The 10,900-nt window shown below is 36.8% G+C and overlaps 1 non-coding gene across 1 annotated transcript; it reads left to right on the top strand.

Annotated features, from left to right (window-relative positions):
• Window positions 1-10,553: 10,553 nt before the first annotated feature.
• Window positions 10,554-10,660, top strand: LOC141687621 (small nucleolar RNA R71). Its single transcript, XR_012561111.1, has one exon. It is a non-coding gene; the product is annotated as a small nucleolar RNA R71 (small nucleolar RNA).
• The last annotated feature ends 240 nt before the right edge of the window (window positions 10,661-10,900 follow it).

Genomic DNA, 10,900 nt, shown 5'->3' with positions numbered 1-10,900 from the left:
TATCGAAAAGGGTTATCGTCTCGAAAAAAGATTTTTTGCCGGGTCGTACAGGAGTCAAACCGTAATCCGGATCAAAAAAGTCAAAACACGGAAAATGTCCGGAATTACCAGATTAGGTTAGAATGGAGGTTTCGGAAGAGTTTCGGGTTGTAAAAACGCAAAAACGGTTGAGGTTGGACGATTCCCGGCTTTTGAAAATGATTTTGTAATTATTCAGAAAATAATTAATAAATTCATAAATTAATATAAAATCATATAACACTCCAAAAATTACCAGAAAAATACCTTAATTATCTATATTTTATTCTGTACATAATAAAATTAACATACTTATACTTTACCACATATAAACATCCACATAACAACATCAATCATCAGACAATTCACCAAAAATCACAATATAATTACATAATAATTATTTATAAAAAAAATACACAAATAATACTTGAACACCAATAATCACATATGATTAATAACAAAATAATATCCGGCTGACTGAACCCATACACATATTTTATTTATTTAACTACTCAATAATTACACATTTAAATAATAAAAATATACGAGTCGTTATATCCTTCCCCTCTTAACAAGATTCCGTCCTCAGAATCTTATCTAACCAAACAAGTGAGGATATTTGTCAAGCAGTTCTGACTCTAACTTCCAGGTAGACTTTTTGACTCAAGGATTTATTCAAGCATACTCATTAGGGGTATAAACTCATTCCTAAGGACTCGCTCTTAATGATCGAGGATTTGGATCGGTCATTCCACGCAGAATAAATTTGGATAAGAGCCTATTGGCTCCTAATCAATGACTTGGTTTGCATCAGATACATATCGCCTTAACATTGACACATGGAATACATTATATATATAGCAACAGCGGTGACAACACCAACTCATAGACACCTTTACCTATTTTTCTTTATACCTCGAACGGTTCAATACATTTAGGACTCTACTCATCCCTTCTATTTAACCAATTTCTTTTAAGGTGAAACTTTTGCTTGTACCACGATCCTAATTCTATATATTTATATTCTTTCGATGTAAATCCGCTTTCTTTCTTTATCTATCCTGAGTTGTTTTAACTCTCTTCCGAATCAACACCACTACACTCTTGAGGTACTGAATTAGCTCAGAATTTAATAATATCTCTACTCCCACTTTCTTTCAATAGGGTGAGGACCCATGCTTATGTCCATACAAGGCTTCAAAAAGTAGCATTCTCTTACTAACATGATAACTATTAGCATAGAAAACTCAATTCATAGTAGGTGATTACTTCAGTTTCCTTTATAAACCCATCACATATATACTCTCAACATATCTCATATCTTCTTAATCATCCTCTCAGTTTGACCCTTCGTCTAAAGATGATAGCTGGTACTCTTTTTCAACTTAGTTCCCAAACATTCGAACACCTCTTACTCATTCTCATCCATCTAGGCTAGAAAGTAATTTCATATATTCACTTTTTATCACCTTTCGGTATTCGAACTCCAACTTTTACTCTTTTCAATTTCCTCGGAATCTTAATCACATTCAATTCTTTTCTTCTACTCAGGGCATCTATTACTACACCGGCTTTGTCTAAATGATCATTAATAGGATAATCAAAATTGTTTGTAAGTCTCAGCCAAAATCCATACTTGAAAACTTAATATATATTTGCTTCCCTTGTAATCTTCATAGGGAAATCCTAGGCCGTTCTACACAGACTTCCTTAATCTTTGAATAGGTGAGGATGTTATCAATAAATACAATTTACGTATCCAAGTACTATTTATACACTATGTTCTTTAAATCCTTATAGACGATTGATACACTTGTTACTCCACATAATATCACCAGAACTTGTAATGCTCATAACTCATTCTAATCACATTCTCTGATATGTTCTCAGGCTGGATCTTAAGTCAATCCCCGAGAACTAGCACACTCCTTGAATTAAGTCATATAAGTAATTAATTCTTATTAGGGTTACTCATTCTTATTTGATATTTTGTTAAATTCCCGATAATTAATGCACAACTTCATAATTCCATTCCCTTTTCTCCAACAACATCTTTAGCTTATTTCTCCTTTTTCTCGCATGATTGAAAGAACTTCTTATATTTCTTCTGCATCTTGAAACTTACCTTACTATTGGCTTCTATACACTTACAATTTGCTTCTTCTAAAAACCACTCCTTACCTTACTACAGCACAACCAACCCGATCCTAAAATCACATCAAACTCTTCTAGCTCGAAGGGTGTCAGATCAACTGCAACTATGTACAACTTCTAAATGCTTGATATCTTGTTTCTTTTTAAAGTTTTATCTCTAGCTGAGCTGGATGTTGGCCCTTGGGATGTAATATCTTAAATAACCATTCTACAACTCCTTGCAATATGCCCACTCTTTCCACAATTGTGACACGTAACTCCTGGATTTCAGGGTTGCATTCTGACGCATGATGACCCTTATAACTATATTTGAAACATTACACATTCTTTTTTTTACACAACTGCTATGTCTCCTGACACAGGACTTGCAGTCCACTGCTCACTTGACTGACTGAGCTGGAGCGGAAGCAACTGAGGTAGCACCAGATCTAGCCTGAAATAAACTCTATCTCTGGAATCTCTTACTCCTGTTCCGGCCAAACCAATTCTTAAATCCTTGAATGGATTCTCCTTGGTCTGCTCTATCCTTAATACCTTTCGATTTCCTTTTCTTATCAATTTCTTCCTTAACAGTCAACCTCTGGTCACCTTTCATTACTAAGGTGACCTGAACCATAGAGGAGTATGTCTTGGGTTGCAATGCCACAACTCCTCTGTGAATTTTAGGCTTCAACCTTTGTTGGAACCTCCTTACTTTCTGAATCTCCATACTTACATACTCAGGAACTAATCGGGCCAATTCTATAAACTTGGCCTCAAATTCCAACACACTTCTTTCACCTTGTTTAAGTTCTAGAAACTCAATTTTCATTTGACTCCGCACACAATCTGGGAAATACCTTTCCAAAAATAACTCAGTAAACCTAGCCTATGAAACAGGGCCTTCTCCTTCTAACGCTCTGGTTGATTCCCACCAATAATTCACTTTATTTTTCAAGAAATAACTTACATAATCGATCTTAAGATTATCACTTACTTGCACGAGGTTGAAAACTTCCTCCATTTCTTTTAACCATGCTCCAGCAGTTACTGGATTAGGTTCACTTTTAAACTCATAAGGGTTACCATTCTGAAAAGATTTGAAACAAACACTTGGGTTCATTCCTTGTTGTTGCTGCTGCAACAGTAGTTACCGCTGCTGAACTTGTTAGATTAACCACAACTATTGTCGCTACTGCTGGCGCAACAAATCTGGAATTTCATTTATAGTTGGACCCTCTGCAAAACTACTACTATTTTCTTTAGACTGGGTAGCTTTCTTGGGTGGCATTTTCCTGGAATATATAAATGAGTTTATTCAAGACATAACAAAATGTTTGACAAAAGATATCACCGTTTAAATGGTGCACTTGTATCAGGAAAATGCTGCCCAATAAAATACCCAGGTCCTTAATATCGGGGTCCATTTACAAAAGAAATCTAGATTAATAGCACTAGCAATCATAGCAACAATGACAGTAGCAGAATCAATAACAGTTCAGGAAAACTAAATTACAAGGAAACTAAGCACTGCCACACGACTCTTCAATATAACAACAACCGACTAACTTCCCGCCACTACTCAATTACCACATCAACTTTAATATATCACAAGACTTGGCTAGCTATATCACCCACCTTTTCTCCAGGGATGATTTCTTATCACCCTCAAGTGATTCATCAATCAATGAATTACCTTTCCTTCCCAAGGCGACTACTTATCTCCTACCATTAACCTATCTTTCACAGGGTTAACTTTTCTAAATCCACAACCTACAATATCGAATCATGAATCCTCTCTACTATCATCGTTTCTGAGATAGCTAGCAATCCTGTGTAAATCTTCTATTTCCTCCAGACAGTCAACTCTCAATTACTTTCAATGACCAGGACTGTCTAATTACAAAAGCTACTGACAATTCACTGCCTCGGGACTTCAAATGAAATTTCAAAGTCTAGGAATCAATCGAATAGTGGCGAAGATATAGGTATGACTGAGAGCAACCATACAAGTACATAAGATGGCCAGTCTTAGTACCGCATAGCTCACAACACATACTTCGGTGGCATCCCACGAGACCCTTTTGCCACACAGACAAATGGTCAACTCATATGCATTGTTTGCCCCAATCAACCGATAGAATTTCCGAGAAAAGAAACAATGTTAAAAAGAAAATTCACAAATAGGAAGGGGTGAATCTGATTGGTAATGAGATCAACAGAACCCTAAGTAGCTTACTTCGGGTTCACAACTTTCTCACAGGAAAGATAAGCAACTTATGGAATAGGAAATAATTACTCTGGAGATAAAATACATTTCAAGGTAAAAATAGAAGGGTTCAAAGATACCACCTCCCATTCGGATCCACATTCACTACAAAACTTAGTCGTCATAACAGCCCCTGACTATTATCACGCTATCCAAACTCACCAAGGCCACACAATCAGTCTAATAACATTCCTCGTCATAGAAAATGTGGTATTTAGAAATAACGTGGGCATCTCGTTAGCTGACACATCAAGGGTCTGCTCAGAAGCTGACTTTTCTCAATCAGACTTGAATTCTCGAAAGAGAAACTAGGAATCTCTATCGGACATTACTAATTATACATATACGAAGGAGACGTACTCTAAACTAGGGCAGTTCCAGTCAATCCTCAACAAAGTCAGGGTTATACCTTAGAAACCCTTGACTGAACTCTTAAACTCGCTCCTCTGATTGAGTTGTTGACTTACATCTATATATATACCTTTTTGCACTCTTTTGACTCTACTCATAACCTAAATCAGGGACTCAAACCTGTAGCTCTGATACCAACTGTGACGGCCTCAACCCCGAGGTCAGGAGTTGACGTCATCAACAACAGTAATAACAATCATAATTCAATCTAAATCATTGATAATACATAACTATGACCCCTTTACCAAGACCTTTTCCGGGTTTAAGTATGACTTAGGTTACAACTATTACAACCCAACTAATTTCTAACAATCCTGACATAACTAACCTAACGCAGCAACTCAACAGATCATCTTTGGTCCAGCACAACTACCTCAGAGGAGCCTGACACGAAAGGAGCTGGAACTCTGCCCTGACTACCACGCAAGAATCTCCTAGGCATCTGCAATACATATGTAAAATATTCTGCAAGGGTGAGCAATCAATTGCTCAGCAGTACTACTATATGAATAACAATAAAACAGTTTACGATAAAACAGAGATTATAGCTCGTTTAAAAAACATGTAAAACATTCATAAACTGGATACTCAAAACTAGCATGCTTTCAACAAAACAAACGTAGTAGTGTGCTATGTACAAATATCAGAGTTTAATTCTAGCATGCCATTTTTATTTCCAAATCCACTATATAACTTACTTGTTCCGTTACGAGAATCACAAAGCCAAATCAGATACTTACGGATATGTGAAGACAGCTGATCAGGCTATTAACACAGGACGGTTCTCACTGCCATCCTATATATATGTTCCGGAACTCAGAGACTAGCTAGGTCTCTGACCTGCTGGACTAATCGGCTATATAGTGCGCGCAACCGAATTAGCCTCTTATGCCACCTCAATAGGCCTACTCTGGCCCCAATGTATCCCATATCTGACCGTTTTATCCATTTTTCAAAACACTTATACCTATCTCATTTTCAAAATCATTTATTTAACCAGCACACATATAAAATCCAGTTCGTAAAATCATTTCATATAGGGGATACGTAACTTAAAACGTTTATGTTCCATTACAAGAATAAAACATTTAGCTATTCATACGTACTGAACCATAAAAGAATGGTCAGGGGTACTTGCCTTGCAGAGCTTACGACTATCTTTGATTGACCTTGGACTGACTTGGACACTCAGCTTTATCACCTGACTATTAGACTACCCTGGATCTGACTTCAATGCTCAGGTCCTTCGCTTGGAACCTCGCTGCATTTGTCGACTGATCACTAGGTTATCTTTAGTTCGATATCAATTCTTGAGTCCTTCGACTAGAACCTACATAGCCGAAATACCCTATGTTAGATGTCTAGGTATGCTTGACATATCCTCGCTAACAACCTACCCATTCGATATCAAATCCCAACCCGTAATTACACATATTATAATAACACACACAACAATTAGGGTTCACGTTCTCAAAATCGGTTTGATGTTCATTTTCAGAAAATACGCATACTCGTCCTTTTACGAAATTAGGGTTATTGGGTTTTGGAAAAATATTCACCACAGCATACAATCAAGTTCCGCACAAAATATATGTATATACGTATTTATACTCGCTCGACATTCCTATAATTACAGGGTATGTCCCGAATTTTTGAATTTAATTTCCAAAAATGCGTACAGCACCTCCTCTCTTTATCGGCCTACCCGTCGAACAACTCGACGTCAAATCAATAACAAACAACCCACAATTAATGCAAATACAATCCCCAACCTCCGATTCAACCCAATCATAACACAACATCCATTCAACAACATCCCAATGACTACACTCCAAATTAGTTTACACAATTATCGACTAACTCATTACAACTGCTAATTAAACTTCCTGAATAATTAAAAATAATTATTCGATTAATCACTTGAAATTCATTCGAATCTTTTCGGAAATAATTCGAATAAATAATAACCACCGAATAATTTCATCACAAATCACTGCAATAATCCGAAATTCACAATAGCAAGGAGCAGGAAGCCAAAGCACAGGGACGTACAACTCAGTAACCACACATATACATACGAACTCATACATATACACATAAATGTACACACGACTGAGCAGCAAGAATCGAGCAAAAATAGTCGTACCAGAAACACAGCGGTGACTCACATGAAAAACAACGACGAAGATGGCAGAGGAACAAAAGAATAGAGGATGGAGGAGAGAAAGGAGGAATCGAATAGAGAAAACAGAGAGATGGTGAGAGATACCCGAACTTCAAATTGATTTTACCATAGATATTCCATCCACTTCAATCTATAGTGATATGGTTGATAAAACTTGATACTACGTGTTGCGAGCTTCGATTCGACTACTTGCACGCCAAAATCGGAGTTCCATTACACCTTTGAATCGCAGTTTAATTATGAAGAACACGAAGAACACTTACTACTTTCTCTGGATAATTATGAAATTTTACTGGTGAAATGATTATACGCGCGAAATAAAACTACAGAAAGGGCTATTTATGGAGGAAATTTTGAGAATATTCCTTGAATATACTTTGGAATATTCCTTGAATATACTTTGGATAGAATATTCCCTGAATATGCTTTGGAATATTCCTTGAATATACTTTTGGATAGAATATTCCCTGAATATACTTTGGAATATTCCTTGTATATACTTTTGGATAGAATATTCCCTAGATATGCTTTGTACGAAGATAATGTTATCGAAAAGGGTTATCGTATCGGAAAAAAAAATTGTCGGGCCGCACACGAGTCAAACCATAATCCGGATCAAAAAAGTCAAAACACGGAAAATGTCAAGAATTACCAGATTAGGTTAGGAAGGATGTTTCGGAAGAGTTTCGGGTTGTAAAAACGCAAAAATGGTTGAGGTTGGACGATTCCCGGCTTTAGAAAATGATTTTGTAATTATTCAGATAATAATTAATAAATTCATAAATTAATATAAAATCATATAGCACTCCAAAAATTACCAGAAAAATACCTTAATTATCTATATTTTATTCTGTACATAATAAAATTAACATACTTATACTTTACCACATATAAACATCCACATAACAACACCAATTATCAGACAATTCACCAAAAATCACAATATAATTACATAATAGTTATTTATAAAAAAAATGCACAAATAATCCTCGAACACCAATAGTCACATATGATTAATAACAAAATAATATCCAGCTGACTGAACCTATACACATATTTTATTTATTTAACTATTCAATAATTACACATTTAAATAATAAAAATATACGAGTCGTTATATGTCTGCACTTTTTCCTTTCCTATTTTCATCCAACTTGGTAGCTGTAGACATTGGTGTAGATGTAGGTGAGCAGTCAACCATTCCAAACTTCTTCAATAAATCTTTAACATATTTGGTTTGACTGATGAAGATGTCATCACTTCTTTGACTAACTTGAAGGCCAAGGAAGTAACTGATCTCTCCCATCATGCTCATCTCATATTCACTCTGCATGAGTCTTGAAAATCTTTGACATAACTTCTCATTAGTAGAACCAAAAATGATATCATCCACATAAATTTGGACTAGGATTATATCATCACCATGCTTCTTGTAGAATAGAGTCTTATCAATAGTTCTTCTAGTGAATCTATATTTGATCAAGAATTCTGATCGTGTGTCATACCATGATCAAGGTGCTTGCTTTAAACCATAAAGAGATTTTAATAATTTATACACAAAGTCTGGAAATTCTGGATCTTCAAATCCAGATGGATGTTGCACATAGACTTCCTCTTCCAATTCACTATTGAGGAATGCACTTTTCACATCCATTTGATACACCTTAAAATTTTAGTGTGCGGCAAATGCAAGGAATATTCTTATTGCTTAAAGTCTTGCAACTGGAGGAAAAGTTTCATCATAGTCAATTCCTTCCTCTTGTGAGTAGCCTTTAGCAACCAGTCTTGCTTTGTTTCTTGTCACACTTCTATTTTCATCCATTTTGTTCCTATACACCCACTTTATTCCAATAATGATTATGTTCCTTGATGCAGGAACTAATTCCCTGAATTTATTTCTCTCAAACTGATTTAATTCTTCCTGCATAGCAGTTATCTAGTCAGGATCAAACAAGGCCTCTTCAATTTTCTTTGGCTCAACTTGTGACAGAATATATGCATTCAAACATTCATTTGCAGTAGCACTTTTAGTTTTCACTCCAGCATTTGGATCACCAATTATTGCATCATTAGTGTGACTTCTATCACATTTTTTGGTGTGATCTTGTTGACTAGAATTTCTTTCACCATTGGCATGACTTGCAAAATCAGCAGGAAAGATGAGTTTATCAACATTGACCAAGACATCCTCCATAATTCCTCGTGGATATGTAATAGAACGATCGACCAAATACAAGGTCATATAAGTAGACTTTGGATCAGGCAAGTCCAACTTCCTGAAGATTGACAAGGGCATCAGATTGATGCTAGCTCCCAAGTCACATAAGCATTTGTCAAATGACACATTTCCAATAATACAAGGAATAGTGAAGCTTCCAGGATCTTTAAGCTTCGGAGGCAACTTCTGTTGCAGCACAACACTGCACTCCTCCATGAGAGCAACGGTCGCTAAGTCATCAAGATTCACTTTTCAAGGGAGAATACGTTTCATAAACTTCGCATAACTAGGCATCTATTCAAGAGCTTCAGCGAAAGGTATATTGATATGAAGTTTCTTGAACACCTCCATAAACTTCTCAAACTGCTTATCTAGCTTCTTCTTCTGCAGCCTATTAAGAAAAGGAGGTGGGGGATAGATCTTTTTCTCCCCTGTATTACCCTCAGGAGGAGTGTGTTCCACAAAAATCTTCCTTGGCTCCACTTCTAATTTCTTATGCACTTCTTCTTCAGCCACAGTTCATCTTCCTAAACTTGAGATTTTTTGGGATTTGCAACCTTCCAAGACCTCAATGTAATTTCCTTAACCTGCTCCTTAGCTTCCCTCTTTCCTAGCACTTCAGTATCACTAGGGAGTGTACCAGGTTGACGATTTAGCAAGGTATTGGAATTTGCCCAATTTGATTCTCCAAGGTCTTGATAGACATCGCTTGGCTCTTGCACATGAGCCTCAACTCCTCCAATTCAGATTTTTCATTAAATTGTTACAGCTGGAGTTGTTTTCTTGGTGCATATTGCGGTTCCTGAAAACCAGGAGGGTTGTATTACGTTGATGCGTACTGCTGATAAGGCTGTTGAACCGCATTCTGAGTATTGCTCCAGCTGAAGTTAGGATGATTGCGGTTATTGGGATGATATGTGGCTGGAACAGGCTGCTGTGATCTCTGAAAGTTGCTCACGAACTGAGCTAATTCAGTAGAAATATCATATTGATCAGTCTCGTGCGCACCAGCACAAAGCTCACAAACACTAGTGATTTGATTAACTCCATAATTAGCTAATGACTCCACCTTCATCATCAAAGCCTTAAGTTGAGCAGCTATAGCGGTAGCTGCATCCACTTCCAGAATTCCTGCTACCTTGCCCTGAGGTAGTCTCTGAGTTGGGTTCTGGTATTCATTGGAAGCCATCATCTCAATCAATTCATAAGCTTCATCATAGCTTTTAACCCATAAGGCTCCTCCTGATGCTGCATCAAGCATGGGTCTAGAAGTAGCACCCAATCCATTATAAAAGTTGTTAATGATCATCCAGTCAGGCATCCCATAGTGAGGACACTTTCTAAGCATCTCTTTGTAGCGATCCCAAGCCTCACATAAAGATTCTCCATATTGCTGAGCAAACTGAGTAAGTGCATTTATGATTGCAGCAGTCTTCGCCATAGGAAAGAATTTAGTTAGGAACTTTTGAGCAAGATCCTCCCATTTGGTGATATACCCTAGTGGTAGAGAATGTAACCAGCACTTAGCTTTATTCCGCAGAGAGAATGGGAAAAGCCTCAACTTAATAGCATCTTTAGAAACTCCATTGAACTTGAAAGTATCACAGATCTCGATGAAATCTCTGATGTGCATGTTGGGGTCTTCTTTCGGAGAACCCCCAAACTG

The sequence above is a fragment of the Apium graveolens genome, chromosome 9 (assembly GCF_009905375.1).
Source record: "Apium graveolens cultivar Ventura chromosome 9, ASM990537v1, whole genome shotgun sequence".
NCBI classification, from domain to species: domain Eukaryota; kingdom Viridiplantae; phylum Streptophyta; class Magnoliopsida; order Apiales; family Apiaceae; genus Apium; species Apium graveolens.
Note: the sequence above shows the minus strand (reverse complement) of the source record. Positions and strands in the feature narration are given on the sequence as shown.